Raw genomic sequence first — 16,454 nt, 5'->3', positions numbered from 1 at the left:
AAAAGGGAAATGCCCAAATCACAATTGTTCCTCGAGTAAAGGAGATGACTTGTCACCCAGGGGAAAGAGTGAAACTGAGTGCCCTGTCTCATCTCATCTGTGATGACAAGATGACTCCAGGGGTCACTTAGTGTCAGAAGTTGTATTTGACAAATGAAACTCCACAGTACTCTATAACCTTCTGATGTCCCTATAACACAGGCCAAAGAACAATAGAGGAGGGCAAAAAGAGCTAGGATTTCCCTTTTAGAAACTGAAGGAAAGGAAATGGAAGTTTCTTTCAAAACCAGAGCTTTCCCACTGTATGTGGGGCTGACGTACAGGCCAGGGCAGTGGTGTGATGGCTCAGGCACACATGTTTAAGACTTGGTTTCTGCATGGTACATTCAACCATGCTGAGGTGACAGGGTCATCAGGGCTCTGTCCTACTCCATGGACAACTCATTAATGAATTCCTAATGTGATGTCATCAGCAGATGCTGGGAGGTGGAGTCTGGTTGGAACAAACAGGCCACTGGGGGATGCCTTTCAGTGGTGTCTTGTCCCTGGTTCATCCTTGTGACTCTCTAATGTCCCGTTGTTGTGATATAAGCAGCCTCCTCTCCTATGGTTTTGCCACCATGATGCTTTGTTTTAACATTGACCACTAACCAATGGAGACTGCAATTATTTTTAGCAGGATCACAGCACTAAGCATGTGAAAAGGCCACAAGTAACTGACTGTCTATAGCCTACAGGCTGAGCGGTGTTGTGCTGTCAAAAGACTAATCCTCCACTGTAGGAGGAGTTTAAACCCCCCATTCACGAGGGTCTAAATATTTCCTCTCCTCTTCTTTCTGAAGCACTGGCCTCATGAGAGATCAAGCCCTGGTTGCATCAGCAGTCGGAAAGCCAGGCTGCTGTCAGGCAGTTCCCAGATCTGGGTATGTATGTATGTATTTATTTATTTTTTCAGGCAAGGTGAATTGAAAGTCCATTTTTGGGAGGTTATTCTCATTCTTTGTCCTCGGGGAACATCCACCTGAGCGCTTTGATGAGAAGCTTCCAGAATTGGTGTGAAATCCTAGAAAAAAGAACCAAGTAAACACACTTGATGAGCTGGCCGCTCTTCAAGCTAGCAGGACATCTTCATTAGTTAATGGGTCTGTCCAAAGAATTGATAAGGCTGGTCAAGTATCAATCATTTGATCTACATTATTAAAAAAAATCTTGGGGCTGGAGAGATGGCTCAGCAGTTAAGAGCACAGACTGACTGCTCTTCCAGTGGTTCTGAGTTCAATTCCCAGCAACTGCATGGCGGCTCCCAACCGCTCATAAACATCTGTAATGAGATCCAATGCCCTCTTCTGATGTGTCCTTAGAGCAACAGTGTACTCACATTCATACAATAAATAAATCTTGAAAAAATCCTGGTGAATTGTGGTGTTCCTCCTGGGTATGGAAAAGGGCAAGGTTTAGAAGTAGTAAAAGCAAAAGGTGTAGTAAAAACACACTGTGAAAATCAACAGCAGAGTTTGTCATGTCCCCTCCCTATTTGCAGTTATTTACGGTCCCAAAAGCAGTATATAAAGGTATTAAAACATGAGTCATTAGTTGCTAAAAAGCAAGTCACTGTATCCCATGGACCCTAAAATTCTGATTTTTTTTTTGTCTCCCTCACTCCAGAACAACTCAAACACTTCTTACATGTGTTAATTTGAAAGGTGAGGGTCCTTTCTAGAGTGTTTAGCTAAAGTCAGGTAATAATCCTACGTGGTGTCTGATCTCTTTCACTGGATGTATGGAAAGGTTAAATGACCTCCCTAGCACAGCTCTAGTCCAGAGGAATGTCATGGAGCTCCAGCATCTCAGACTCACCAAACCAGCATCTTGTACCAAACTGGGCACTGAACAGAGAGCAAAAATGAAAGAACCCAAGCCCACCATCAGACTTTGTGCAGCCATGTATTGTAGCAGAGGTAAGGAAGGGGGCAAGAAATGGAAAACACATACGGAGTAGAAATGTGGGCCAGGACTATCTTCCCACACTAACTGACCTTGAAGGTCAGAGTCCCCCTTTTTTATGAACACATTAGAATTTAAGAATACTGTTTCCATGGACTCTTCCTAAGGAAATGATTTGAGAACATTTTTAAACAATCAAAAAGATCACTGGGCTAGCACAAGGACTCATGAGGGACAGCATATATTTACTTAAGGACCTTACTTGGTGGAAATGTGGGAGACAGGACAATGATTTTATATTGCTGACAAGGTATACACAGGCTGACTTAGTTAGGGTTATTATTGTTGTGACAAAGAACTATGACCAAAAGAAATGTGGAGAGGAAAGGGTTCATTTGACTTATATATCCCAAGTCACCGTCCATTGAGGGAAGCCAATGCAGGAACTCAAACAGAGCAGGAACCTGGAGGCAGGAGCTGATGCAGAGGCCGTGGATGGACACTACTTACTGGCTTGCTCATCATGGCTTGCTCAGCCTGCTTTCTTATAAAACCCAGGACCACTAGTTTAGAGATGGCTCCATTACAATGGGTTGGCCCTTCTGCATCAATTACTAAATAAGAAAATGCCTTACAGGCTTTCTCAACTGAGGTTCCCTCCTCTCGATGTCTCTACTTTGTGTCAAGTTGACATTAAATTAGCCAGCACACAGGTCAACTGCTGAAACATGGAGAGAGAAGGTGGTGAACATGTGGGAAGTAGGAAAGCCTTGTGAGGACAATGGTATTATTTTGAATAGTGTATGTAGAGGTACCCAGGAAGAGGAGGGGCACTCTCATCCCCTGGCTCTTCTCAGGAACCTGTCCCTGAAGAATGGCCTGCTGGTCCAGGTCAAGCAGCAAATGCTCTTAACTGCTGAGCCTTCTCTCCAGCCTTCAACCTATAAACCTTTACCCACAAAAGATATATGTGAGAGAAACACATAAACCGGGAGCCACCATAAAAGAATATGGAGCAGAATATATCAATCGCATCACTAGAAATGAGTGGGCTTACCTGACCCATAAAACTAAATAGAACTTCAGCACTGTCCAGCCAAGCAAAAATAAGGTCTACTTCTAACATCTTATAAAACAAAGAGATTTAGATATGTTTTTAAAATTTCAAATTGTTTTTAGTAATCCTGGTACACCAGATTGATATCATCACCCTATGTTTGTGTGTGCTGTCTTAAAGCAAGGAAATCATGTGGTTCTGATGGACGTGTGTGTGTGTGTGTGTGTGTGTGTGTGTGTGTGTGTGTGTGTGCATGCATGCATGCATGTGTGTGGCCATGCCAGTGTTCATGAACATACATATGAAGGCCACAGGTTAATGTCAGGTGTCTTTGTAAACCTCTCTCTATCTTACTTTTGAGACAGAACCTGGAGCTCCCTGATTGGCTAGATCGCCTCCTAGCAAGTCCCAGGGATCCTCGGATGACTATCTGTAGCATTGGGGTTGAAGGACCACCTCCACTCCTGGTTTTATATATGGAGGTTGAGCTTGACCTTCGGGCTTGCATAACGAACACTTTACAGACTAAACCATCTCTCCAGCAGTGGGGAACAGAATTTTAAATAGAGGGGAGAGAAGACGGTGCAAGACAGGAGAGATTATCGAAAACTTTGTGGTTTTGAATTAAATATTCTTGATATGAACTCAGTATCTTTTTCTGTTTATATAAAGGGCCTAGAATCAATACAATAGTCTCTTAAGTATCATTTCCCACCGTGGAGGTTTGGATGAGAATGGTCCCCCATAGACTCATATATTATATATTTGTATATTTGATTCCCAGTTTGTGGAACTGTTTGGGAAGATTGGTGAGTTCTTGTTGGAGGAGGTGTGTCACTGGGGTTGGGTTTCAAAAGCTCACGTCAGGCCTGGTTATCTCTTTCTCTGCCTCCAGTTTATAGAGCTGGATGTAAGCTCTCAGCTACTGCTCCAGCACCGTGCCTGCACACCTTCCTCTGTGCTGTCCCGACGATCATGGATTCTAAGCTCCTGGAACGGTGAGCCTCTGTAACTGTTTTCTTTTACAAGAGTTGGCTTGCACATGCTGTCTCCTCGAAGCAATAGAAAAGTAACTAAGCAAGAAGGGGGGTTGGAGAAAGGGCTGAATAGGTCTTGGGGAAGACATGTATGTAATGATCATTAAAAATACTAGAGAATAGGAAGCCTTTTTTTTTTTTTTAAATGCTGAGTTAAAAAGTTTTAGAAATCAATCTGACTCCATTCAGGTAAGATTTTACTAAGTGATCTAACTTAGTTACATTAAAACCTCGGTTCCTCAGAGAGGCTCCTGCTTCATCCAAAACAAAACCTCTGCTCTTTTAAACTGCTTCAGCTGTCTTCACAGTACTTACTGTGAATCTTTGATGGAGGAGCTTGTTGCCTGGTAACATAGACTGTAAACTATACCTGGACAGGGAGTTTACGTTCACCATTTTACCCTCAGCATCTGGAATATTCTTGGGTGCCTATGGGTGTGAGGTACTGCAGGGGAAAGAACAACACTGGTGACATACACAGAGAACCGAAGTCACTTGGCAGGGTGACTTCTTCTTGTAGAAAGGCTATACCAGAACCAAAGCACACTCCTTCCTGGCCCATCTTTTGTCCCTGAAGAAAGTGGTGACAGTATCTTGTCCCGTTGGTAAGAACTTGGTTTTATAATTTGATGTGATTGCCTTATTGGGGCAAATGAGAGGGAAGATGGTCAGGAAATCTGGTCCCTTATTAGGCTGACTAAAAAAAGACATTCTTATACTCTGTATCTGGATCTATCCGTTTTGAAATGTTTCTCCATCACAGTGGCAGTGGCGTGGTGGAGTTCATGGTGTTAGGAGCATGTGACAGAGAGGCTCCATATGTCTTGAAATATAAAAAAGTGGAGATGCCTAGACTGGAACCAGGCCCATATATAATCTTCAACAATGTGAACTCGCTGACCCATTTTTCCCAGTCAGACTCCATTTCCTAAAGGCTCCAGAGTCTTCAAACAATGCCCCAGGCTGGCGGCTGAGAAATCAAAATGTGATTGGAACCCTAAAAAGGGGACAGAAGACGAAACTCAAGCCTGGGTGATGGTTTTACACAGCTGATTTCCTTTTCCAATGCCAATTTCCCTCTGAAGAGACCATGCCACACACCCAAACCACCTTCAGGTAGCGCCAGGCACAGCTGTGTAGCCATGGGAAAATGTCTTTGTTGTTTCTAGCATTTTTTTTTTTCATGAGAAAACAGGCTGGTAACAGCTTCCTTAGGAGAACATGATGGTAAATGTTCTACTTGGGGAGTGCTGGAAGTGAAAATTAAATTGATGGTTCTGATTTTTGGCTATTTCTCAATACACGCATGCATTCTGGGACTTCTCCACCTCATGAATCTGTGTTTCCTTAAGTCAAGGAAGCAACTCACTTTCTCACCCCATCTCTAGAGCTGAGCCAGGTACCCTCATTTTCCAACTGTACATGCCTCACAGGCCCTGCAGAAAAAGGGGTGGTTGTTTGTTTGTTTGTTTGTTTGTTTTTATAGGCTGGAAAGGACAGCTGTGGGGCCTCAGACAGCAGATAGTGAGATGGGCCAGTTGATCAGAGAATTTACTCTGCACTCTACTGGCTCTCAGGAGTGGACTGTTGCAGAAAGGGATGATTTATGTTCGTGCTCAGCAGTAAGTTAAGATGCAGGGGCATTAAAAATGAGGGCATCATGAGTTTTTCAAGCAAATGTATGGGACTAGAAAATATCCTGAGTGAGGTAACCCAGACCTAAAATGACATGCATGGTATGTACTCACTAATAGGTGGATATCAGCCCAGAAATGTACAGAATACCCAGGATATACTCCACAGAACTCAAGAAGGTTAATAAGCTGAAGGGCCCAAGTGAGGATGCCTTGATCCTACTTGGGAGGGAGAAGAAAGCAGTAATGGGGAGGACAGAAGGAGGGAGGGATCTGGGTGGGAGAGGGGACAGGAAAGGGAAGGGGGAACATGATCAGGTAAGGGGGGAGAACAAGGTGAAGCCCTGAGGGCCAGCTGAAAGAAGGAAACAGGCAGCCTCAGGAGGTCGGTGGTGGGGGACCCTCTAGAATGTACCAGAGACCTGGGGTGAGAGATGCTCAGGACTCAAAGGGAGGGACCTTAGATGCAGTGCTCTATAGAGGGGAGGGGGACTTATAGAGTCCACCTCCAGTAGAAAGGCAGAGCATCAAGTGAGGGATGGGGTTGCCATCCCACAGTCAAAACCTCTGACCCAGAATTGTTCCTGTCTAGAAGACTGCAGGGATGAAAATGGAGAAGAGCCTGAGGGAAAGGAGGTCCAGTGACAGGCCCAAAGTGGGATCCAGCTCAGGGGAGGCTCCAAGGCCTGATACTATTTCTGATGCTATGGTAATGCTTAGAGACAGGGGTCTAGCATGGCTGCCCTCTGAGAGGCCCAACAAGCAGCTGAAAGAGTCAGATGCAGATACTTAACCCCAACCAATGGACTGAAAGTGTGGACACCTGTGGTTGAATTAGGGAGAGGCTGGAAGAATCTGAGAAGGGTGACCTTATAGGAAGACCAGCAGTCTCAACTAACCTGGACCCCTGAGATCTGTCAGACACTGAGCCACCAACCAGGCAGCATACACTAGCTGATATGAGGTCTCCAATACATATACAGCAGAGGACTGCCGGGTCTGGGTTCAGTCAGAGAAGATGCACCTCACCTTCAGGAGACTGGAGGCCCCGGGGAGTGGAAGGTCTGGTGGGGTGAGGTCATCCTCTTGGAGACAAGGGAGGAGAAATGGAATGGGATGAGGAGGGCAGACTGGGGACATGGGAACCAGACTGGGTTCAGTCAGGTTGAGTCAATGGAGGATTATTGGGGTCTGTGGAAACTACTAATTGGAAGTCTACTGGACTGACTGCTCTGCTGTGCTGGGTTCCCACATAAGCTTAGGGTTACTCACTCCATGCACTGGAACAGAACTCAAGCCTGACAAGTCAGAAATAACCATCGAACCTCTAACTAGGGATGCCCTACTTCAACCAGTCAAACACTTCCCAGCTACTGCCCTGTATTTTAGGAACCTGTTGTTAGTGTCTTTGAAATCACTTATGACTTGCACTCAGCAGGTTTATTCCGAGTCTCAGTATTTAAGCTCTTCCCACAGAGAAAATACAAAAAAAAAAAAAAAAAAAAAAAAAAAAAAAGAAAAGAAAAAAGAAAAAAAAAAAGGCTTACTCAACATTAAACACCAACAGCAGGGAAAAAACATTTTCATAATTGAAGTGACTTTCAGTTTATACGTTCAAAACACATTCAAGATCAAGGAGATGCCTCCCACCCATCCTTTGTACCATAAACCAATGTTTTCTCTTCCCACGTAGAAGAAAGACGAAAAGGAAAGATGGGTTTCGAAGTGTGGGTATGAAAGAAATGAAAGTAGTGTTGATGGCCAGCAATTATTAGTCTGCCCTCTAAACAAAAGCCTCTGTCCTACGCCTGCACACAATGGAAAGAACTGGAGACTTATTTTCAAAGAGTCAAAGACCCACCTTTTGTTTTCAGGCAGTACAATGAAATGTCTGCATGTATAGCCTAGAGATAGAAACATGTGTATGTCTGTTCCACCTTAAATTCACAAGGGAAGGAAACAGCACACACTCTATAATTAGCGTACACTGAAGCTTCTAGAAGAAACCATACCAAAGTTAAGGATTCTACTCTAGGCTGACTGACTGACAAGCATGTGTCATGACTGCGGTCTGAGGCTATCCCATACTGAATACATCTGATCTGACCTGCAAGCTAAGCAGAGTTGGAACCCGGTTAGTACCTGCTAAGTAGGTGGGAGAACAGCTGGAGTGTAGAGCCTTGCAATATTCAAATCCTTTAGCCCCTTTATAACATTTAGCACCCACTTTCTCTATCTGATCTAAAGGTCTTTTATGAGGTAGCTAGTCACATAAGAACAGGTCTCAAGGTTACTGAGTGTGGACACTTCTCTGACTCCCAATCAGCTTTGGGTCATACCTCCCAGGTCCCTGGTAACATATTAATTATATGGAAGAGAAAGTCACACAAATGTCCTCCTTGAAATACCATATAAAAGGAAGGACATCATACCAAAATAAAATGGAGGAGGGCAGTCCTTGGTTAAGTCCCTTAAGGGAAGACCACTTCCTCTTGGTAAAGTCTCTATTTTTTCATACATTTATTAATCTCTCTCTCTCTCTCTCTCTCTTTTTTTTTTTTTTTTGCCTTTTCTATTACACGGTTTTTGGTCAAAGGAATAAGATCTGAATCATTCCCCTGTTCTGATTGGTGACATTACATTTTAAATAGCTCAAAAGATTGTAATTCTGCAAACAGTATTGTCCCTTTAAGAGTTAATGAAATGGCATACCCTAGATGCCCCTCCCTCGATGTGGTTGCTTATAGATTCTCATGGTTAAGCCTATCCCCACGCTGTATTGTAACTAGAACAACTTTTCCTTGCCCTTCTTTCTGTCTCACCTTTTGGATACCAACCAGCTTCCTAAACCTGTGTGCCTTACACTCCGGGCATTTTCAACATCCTCTGAAGATTGGACCTCTACCTCACGTGGCTATTCACAGGCTTGCCAAGTCTACCTGCTTTCCTGAATGTAAACTTAAACATGAGTCCTCTTCTCCATCTCCTTCCTTCTGGCAGCTTCTGGGGTCTCCACCTTGCCTGTGCTGCTGTTTTTCTCTCAAACCTTAACGAAACTGTCCTTGAGTTTCCTTTCACACGAATACATTTTTAACGTCTTTACTCTTTAAAACTAACTGGCAAAAACAACCCTGCCCTCCTTGAGAACACTTTGAACTGTTAGGTAAAACCTTTGGAAGGATGAGCAGTAATTAACTTCGACCAACCCTAAAGTTAACAATGTCATCTAGGCCCCTACTTTAGTGTTACCTGCTGACCTGTCCTTCCTACCAACATATTTAGGGCCTTGTTTTATAATTTCCTTTGGCTCCGTGTCTATTAAACCTTCATGTAATCTTATTTTCTCAGTGGAAGATGAACATCAGTCAAGCCAGCATAAAAGCTGGAGCCCTAACTGTCATGACACTGTGGAGAGACAATCGTGTTCGAGTTCTTTCTGACATAGCATACTCATGGCAAGTGTGCTTTCACTGACGTCAGGTACCAGCATCCGTGAAGTACTTGACCAACTGAGATCTGGGTTCTCATCTCCCCACAGAGCCATGAAAGCCAACGTGGATAAACTGAACTCCCACATTTCCTTCTCTCTCCACCCTTGCCACTGTCTGCTTCTTAGGATGACTGCTACAATTTAATATCTGCTGCACCCGAGGAATCCTGGTGGGAACTAAAACGCAGTATCTGTGTGAGCACTGTAATGTAAGACTCTAGTCCACAGGAATCAAGAGGCTGAGGAGTCCTGGTGGAAACTAAAACGCAGTATCAGTGTGAGCACTGTAATGTAAGACTCTAGTCCACAGGAATCAAGAGGTCTGTAGTAGCATCTCACGCCTGGCCGCTAGAAATGCCATCACGCTACTCACAGTCACACGCTAACCTTTTATACTTCAAAATAACTAAAGGGGCTCCTTGGCCAGGTGGGTAAGTTTAAGAGGAAAGCTGAGTACATTTGCCCTGTAGGATAATTCTCACTGTGTGAACACTCAGATTCAAGGCTGAACCCACTTAGGATTGTCATTAGCACACTATGAGGATTAATTAGGCAATGCTCTCTCTACCAGCTGCCCAGGGGTGGAGAACAGGTTTGTTAGCTAAAGCTGCATCTTTGGACTCTATCTGCGATGCGGAACGTTTCTGGGCAGTTGGTTGACTGCGGCATCAACTCTGACGGAGCTTACTACTGCTTTGAATGGCTCCTGATGCATGTGACAGTTGAGTACTACACAGGAGGTGGCAGTGTGCTCCTCCATCCTCTGTCACAGAAGCTAGCCCAGACAAACCACAGGATGCAGAACTCCCACTACCCAACCAGAAGGACAGAAAAGCCAGGGGTTTTCCTTTGTTTTAGAGTTCTCAGCCTTCCGAATGCTGCGGGCCCTTTAATACAGTTCCTCGTGTTGTGGTGACCCCCAACCGTAAGATCATTTTCATTGCTACTTCCTAGCTGTAATTTCGCTACTGTTATGAATTGTAAAGTACATATCTGTGTCTTCCTATGGTTACAAGGTAAGAAACATTGTGTCAGAGGCTTTCTCTTGAGGCTCCCCTCTCCCCCATTATCCTGTTCCTGATAGGTATTCTATTACTTTTACTTTAAATTAAGCCATCTCATCATACAGCTTCTCTCCAAGCCTTAAGGAAAGCCTCTCTCCCTTTTAAGACCCTATCATTCTGTTTTTAGCATATTGTGTGGCACTGTTCCTTTCCAACGTCTGATCACAGGCCGGAGACCGTTCTGCTTAATGACACTAATTCAGAAGGGTAATTATGTGTCTGCCCCTTTCCAGGAGCCCACTCATCACATTTTCCATTTTCTCCACATAATAGTTCTTATGTACGCAAACCGAAATGAAACTCAGGATTTAAAAGGAAATGAGACTTCGGCTCACTCATTCCCAAGTGGCCACTTGGACAACTGAACTTCCACATAGACAGTCCAAATAAGGCACTGTCTCCAACCTACACCAGCAAATGCCTTATCTGCTGTGCTTCTGAGCTTGCTCTGTCAAACCATCCCGCAAGCAGCTCTCATGGAGGTCTCAGCCACTTCCCACTGGATTTGTTCATTCATGAATTGTCTGATGATTGAGCAAATCAATGCTTCGAAAGTAGACATTGTGAGGCTGGGGATGTAGCTCAGTTTGTAGAATGCTTGTTTACTGTATACAAGTCATATACAAGTCCAGCACCCAGCGCTACATAAGCACAACGATGGTGACACATACCTTCAATCTCAACACGTGGGAGATAGAGGCAGGACTGGAAGGTAACCCTGAACTATGTATGTAGTTTGAGGTCAACCTGGGACACAGGAGACCCTCTCTCTAAAAACAGACGAAGCTGGTAAATTAACAATAGTTTGCAAGATAAGCACCTAGTGTCTAAATATAGAAGCACGTCACCACAGATGACAGTAACATAATGTACTGTTAAATATGTGCTATAATAGAAGAAAATAGTGTGGCAAGAACAGGATGCACAGAGTTAGTTTGCAGATTCGATGCAGCTGAAGAACAAGTACAAATAGGGAAAGGGTAACTAGGGCGATTGTGAGCAGCAGACAGTGATCAAGACAGAGAAAGCAGCAGCTGACATCCATGTAGAATCTGCCACTGTACCTGTGTGGCTATGGTGATGATGCTCAGGGTGAACAGGAGAGCTCGGATGGCCACACAATTGAGTCAGGAAGATATAGTGTGAGAAGAATGAGGGCATGATGGGAAGGGGATGTGGGGAGAAGGTCCATTTGGGGCAAGACTGAGTTTAAATAGCCCCTTCTTTGTGGATTAAGTGATGCTCAGAGGGACAGTTTACACAGCGTTCTAGTGACAATACTGATAATACACGAAGGAGATGGAGCTGAGATTAAGTGGTCTACATGAAAGGGCATTCAGAGTTGGTTGTGATGGCTCAAGTCTATAATCCTAGAACTAAGGAGGCAGAGGCAAGGGGACTGCTATGAGTTCCAAGCCAACTAGAGCTGCACAGTGAAACCCTATCCCAACAAAACAAAGTGAGATCTAGGGTCTTGTGTTAACTATGCTTTTGTACTATTTTGTTAGCCACTTGAATGCATTTTTAAGTCAGTTATTTTCACACACTTCTCTAGAGTATCACATTTTAGCAATCAGAAATAAGACGTAGCTCCCACCTCCTGAGTGCTGGTGCCAATAGACATCCTGGATAAACTGAAGGGTACGTTAAGCTGCCAATGATGCAAGAATGACCTTCTGTGGGTTTAACCAATTGCCGATAGATCGCAACGTGGTATTTTAAAGGCAATTCTTGAGTATATACATAGAAAGATGCAAAGCTGTGTTGGAAGTGTAATTTGAAGAAGGGACAACATAATTCGGGACTTCTCTTGAGAATCATAAAGTTGGCATCCCCAGCCCTGAACTGGCACCAGTGTTCCATGTTACTGAAATTGCTGAAGAGACGGTTGGTTGGCAAACCTAATGCCCATAACCAACTCTCGCTTCCTCTGGGCATTTTGAACATAAGGAGCCAGACAAAAATGACACTGAATTTCCCAGCCTCCTTTGCTTTTAGAGGTGGCCATGTGATAAAATTATGACAAATGATTCCTACAACCTACCAGAAATATAAAAGATACAGCCCAACTTTTGTTTCTTTAATCTACACTAATAACCCCAATAATCCACCATGGGTATTTAAGACCATGCATGCTGAGAGGACTGTGTCGGGGAGGGGAGCTCCCTGTGACCACCACATCACATTTAGCAGGGCAAGGACTACAGGAGGAACATGCTGCCCAAACGAAGCTCTATTTCTAGTGACCCTATAAGACAAATACAATCTTCACATGGCAAGACAGTCAAAATGGCTGCCAACGCTCTTTGTCTGGAACAGTTAAGGGCAGAGACGCAAGATTGGGCACGTAAGCCTTCCTGGACTTGGGCTGGTTCAGACAGGGAGAGGAGGCAAGGCTGCGCAAAGCAGGGGCCACACTATGGCAGCATGTCTCTGAGGCGTCAGCTGAGATGGTATAACCATGAGGTATGGAGGGTAACCATCTGCCAGATTTGCTCCAAGCCACAGTACTGCAAAATCATTCAATGTCATTTAATTCAGAAAAGCACCAGCTGATGGACAGAAAAAGACTACAAAATTAAACAAAAAGGGAAAAAGCTCAATGGCTACAGAAAAACACAGTGTGCAATGCAACAAGAGACACAGAGAATGAAATAAAGGAATGGAGAGTGAGGTTGTTCCTTGGGTCATAGACTTGAGAACAGTCCTCACAGCAGGAATAAGGGAAGGTTTAGATATCACTTACCTAGAAAATCCTGCTTGGATACTGGAAGCCAGTAAGATAGTGAGGGGTGGGGTGGGAGGTTCCTGTATAAGAATTCTAGAGGAGCTAGAAATCCAAAGTGAACCTGGCTTTTGGGGCTGGTTTTACCTACACATAATCTGAAAATCTGAAAGGGCAATGGAGGAGCTAATCAGAAGTTGGAATGTTCTTAGGGAAAGCAGAAACACAGGCCCAGAAGGTTCGAGGTATGGCCACTGGTAAGTCCTTGCCCTTTGGATTGGTGGAATGATGGTGTGCAACAAGTACCCAAACATAATCTATAGCCCAGGCTAGGTCACAGGGAGATCCAGACAACCTGTTCCTAAAACTCAGATAGAATGTCCCCGGTGTGACAGTGACATTCAGAATCTGGCAGAAGCAAACAAGACTTGTCTCTGGGTTTGAGGGTGAATTTTTCCTACAAACAACTTTGTAAACTTTATTTTGTAAGTAAAGATGACTAAGCCTAAAGCTAGCATACATAAGAGACACAGACTCCAGAGCAACACTAAATATTAGTATTGTCAAACATACACTAAGTAGAGTTAGCATCGAAGACCTGGGTAAATACAAGACCTGGGTAGAGACAAGTAGTAGTGCACTATAACCCATAAAAGGAAACAGAAGTCTGTGAGTTCATACTGTTAAGAATGAAGAGGCTGATGGGTAAGGAGAGCTGCTAAAGTTAGAATTCTGACAAATGTGGAAGAAATGATAGAACTGGAAACCAGCACTTTAGCAATCACCATGGCAACATATAGAAAACAGACACAGTTAATATTAGTGATTTCCTCTTCAATATATTATAATTAATATTAGCATAGTCTTACTTTATTCTACAGATTTTTTTTCCTGAAGTTACTTTCTCTTCTCTTTTTTTTTTTTGGTAAGATTTATTTATTTATTATATGTGAGTACACTGTAGTCTTCAGACACACAAAAAGAGGGAATCAGGTCTCATTACAGATGGTTGTGAGCCACCATGTGGTTGCTGGGATTTGAACTCAGGTCCTCTGGAAGAGCAGTCAGTCCTCTTAACCACTGAGCCATCTCTCCAGCTCCTTGCAGTTACTTTCAAACATTTGTTCTCATGTCTTATGAGTAACACGGAGTTACTTTTCTGCATTTAATAATTACTAGGTTTAACTGTAATACTTAAATATATTATCATGTAATCTAACTTATGACTACTCTGTTTTATTAAAAATTTTTGGAGACAGATTGTCACTATGTAGCCTTGGCTGTCTTAGAACTTGCTATGTATACCAGGCTGGCTTAGAACTACTTGCTGAGTTCTGGGACTAAAGGTGTACACTACCACACCCAGCTATCCATGGTTTGACCCACGCTACCCGGTCATGTTCCCATTTCTCTCCTACTTGCCCTTTAGAACATGCCTGAGTCTCCTTACCCACTATCCCATGCTGTGCTCTCCCAGTCCACACACTGTAAGATCAGTTATCTATTCACCAATCTTCTGTTCTCTTTCAGTAGCACCGGGCCAAAATTTAGGAACTTAACTAAAAGCCTTACTGTGGTAAATCGCAACATCACTGTCGTAAGGAATAATTACCCCAACAGTAATAAGTTTACAAAGGCTTTGGAGAAAGTGGCCACATTCTGTTCCAAATAGCAGCAACGAGCCACGTGTGACTACTTTAAGTCAAACAAAAAGGCAGAACCTTGGATCCTATTACAGGCTCTTTCAGTGTTGATCGCATCCACATGAGGCTACTGTATCAGTCAGCACCCATACCTTCACTATAGCAAGTTCCAGAACAGCATGGTTTCAGACCTGTCAGAGCATCACTGCCCATCCCGGTGCTGAGCAGTACCAGTTAGCATCCATCATGTTGCCAAGCAAGGTGTTCTAGTCCAGATGTCCTCACACCCCAGTCTTTCCAGTCCCTCAGCCCAAAAGTGCTCCCTCCTGTCTGCCCTGCTGACCCTGCAGTTTTCAAGTCTTCATGTCATTTACAAGCCCTTGCCTGGCAACCTACGACAATACCTACCCTACCCACAGTCTCTATGCTAACATCCATTTCCCTGCTCAGAATTTTCTTCTAACTACTGCAATGTAAGTCTGCTTACATCCCATTTCGCCTAACCCACTGAAGCTGGCAAACCCACAACAGTGATACCGACACAATGACTTTCACAGGCATTATACCAACACAATATGATAGGTGACTGAAAAAGGAACACTATAGCTGAGAAACTTTGTCTAGATCTATACAGAAAGTTACTAAACACAAACTTATGTCACCTTCAGAATACAGTATAACACTGTGTGCAAAATACTCATATGGAAAATGCAAAAGTATTAGTGAAAAAAGGAAAACTTTTGAAAGAGAAATTGATGTTTTCTCCTCTGAGCTGGGGTTCAACCCCAAGTCACTAAGCAAGTGTTCTACCTATGAGCTATATTCCCAGCACCGCATGCCTTTAAAGATTTATTTTATTAAATGATGTGTGCATATGTCTACACATGAGTACAGGTGCATGTGGAGACCAAAGGCATCAGATTCCCAAGAGGCTGGAGCTCTAGGTTGATGCGAGCCCCCATATGTGGCTGCTGGGAAGAACAGCAAGTACTATTTACTAATGGCCTGATCCATCGCTCCAACCCCATTCACCTACCTTTAAAATAAAGGTTCTGTGGGCAGCTCGTTCCAGAGGTTCTAAAGCACCATCAGTGATCACTGAACAGCAGCATCTTCACTCAACTGAACGTAAGGAACCGGGTGGGATGTACTGTGGTCTTCAAGTTGCACAGATAAGGACAAATCACAAATTCCTAATGTGGCTATGAGGTAGGATGGGCACCATCTGAATTTCAGTGGTCAGGATGGGGAGATCATGTGTTCAGTAGCAGGCCTTTCAGCATACGCTACTGCTTAGGCATCACTCACTTGATGGAGGTTAGGCACCTGTGGAAATTCCAATTCAGTTATTTGACCATTTGGCTCTTACTTATCTTGCACTGCAGATGCACTTCTGCCCCTTTGTCTAACCAGCAGCTAGGACTGAGAGGCGCCATTATAGCAAATGAACAAGCTTGTGAGAGCTTTGAGTACAAGTCCATACTTACAGATTAAAAGGTGTCGCCTAGGTATGCGATCTAGAGCCAACTAGAGACCCAGTAGGGCATGGGTAGCATTTTAACTGTGTGATGAGTTTGGAAACAACACTGAATAGTCTTTTCCAACTGGGAACATGAAGCTGTGGAAATGGTGGTCTCATGTAAAAATGAACGGTCCTAAAGCTTTCCTCTGCTACTTAACAGAAAGACAGATTCGGCCACCTAGTTTCTGGATGTATATATGAGACATTGTAGCTCTGGCTGTCTTGAGGTTTGCTGTGAATGCCAGGCTGGCCTTGACCTCACAGAATCCCACCTGATTTAGCCTCCCAGGCATTAGTAGACAAACCATGTGTTTTTTGTCATGTTTCACAATTCTGGG

This window comes from Rattus norvegicus, chromosome 15 (assembly GCF_021556685.1).
Source record: "Rattus norvegicus strain SHRSP/BbbUtx chromosome 15, alternate assembly SHRSP_T2T, whole genome shotgun sequence".
NCBI classification, from domain to species: Eukaryota; Metazoa; Chordata; class Mammalia; order Rodentia; family Muridae; genus Rattus; species Rattus norvegicus.
Note: the sequence above shows the minus strand (reverse complement) of the source record.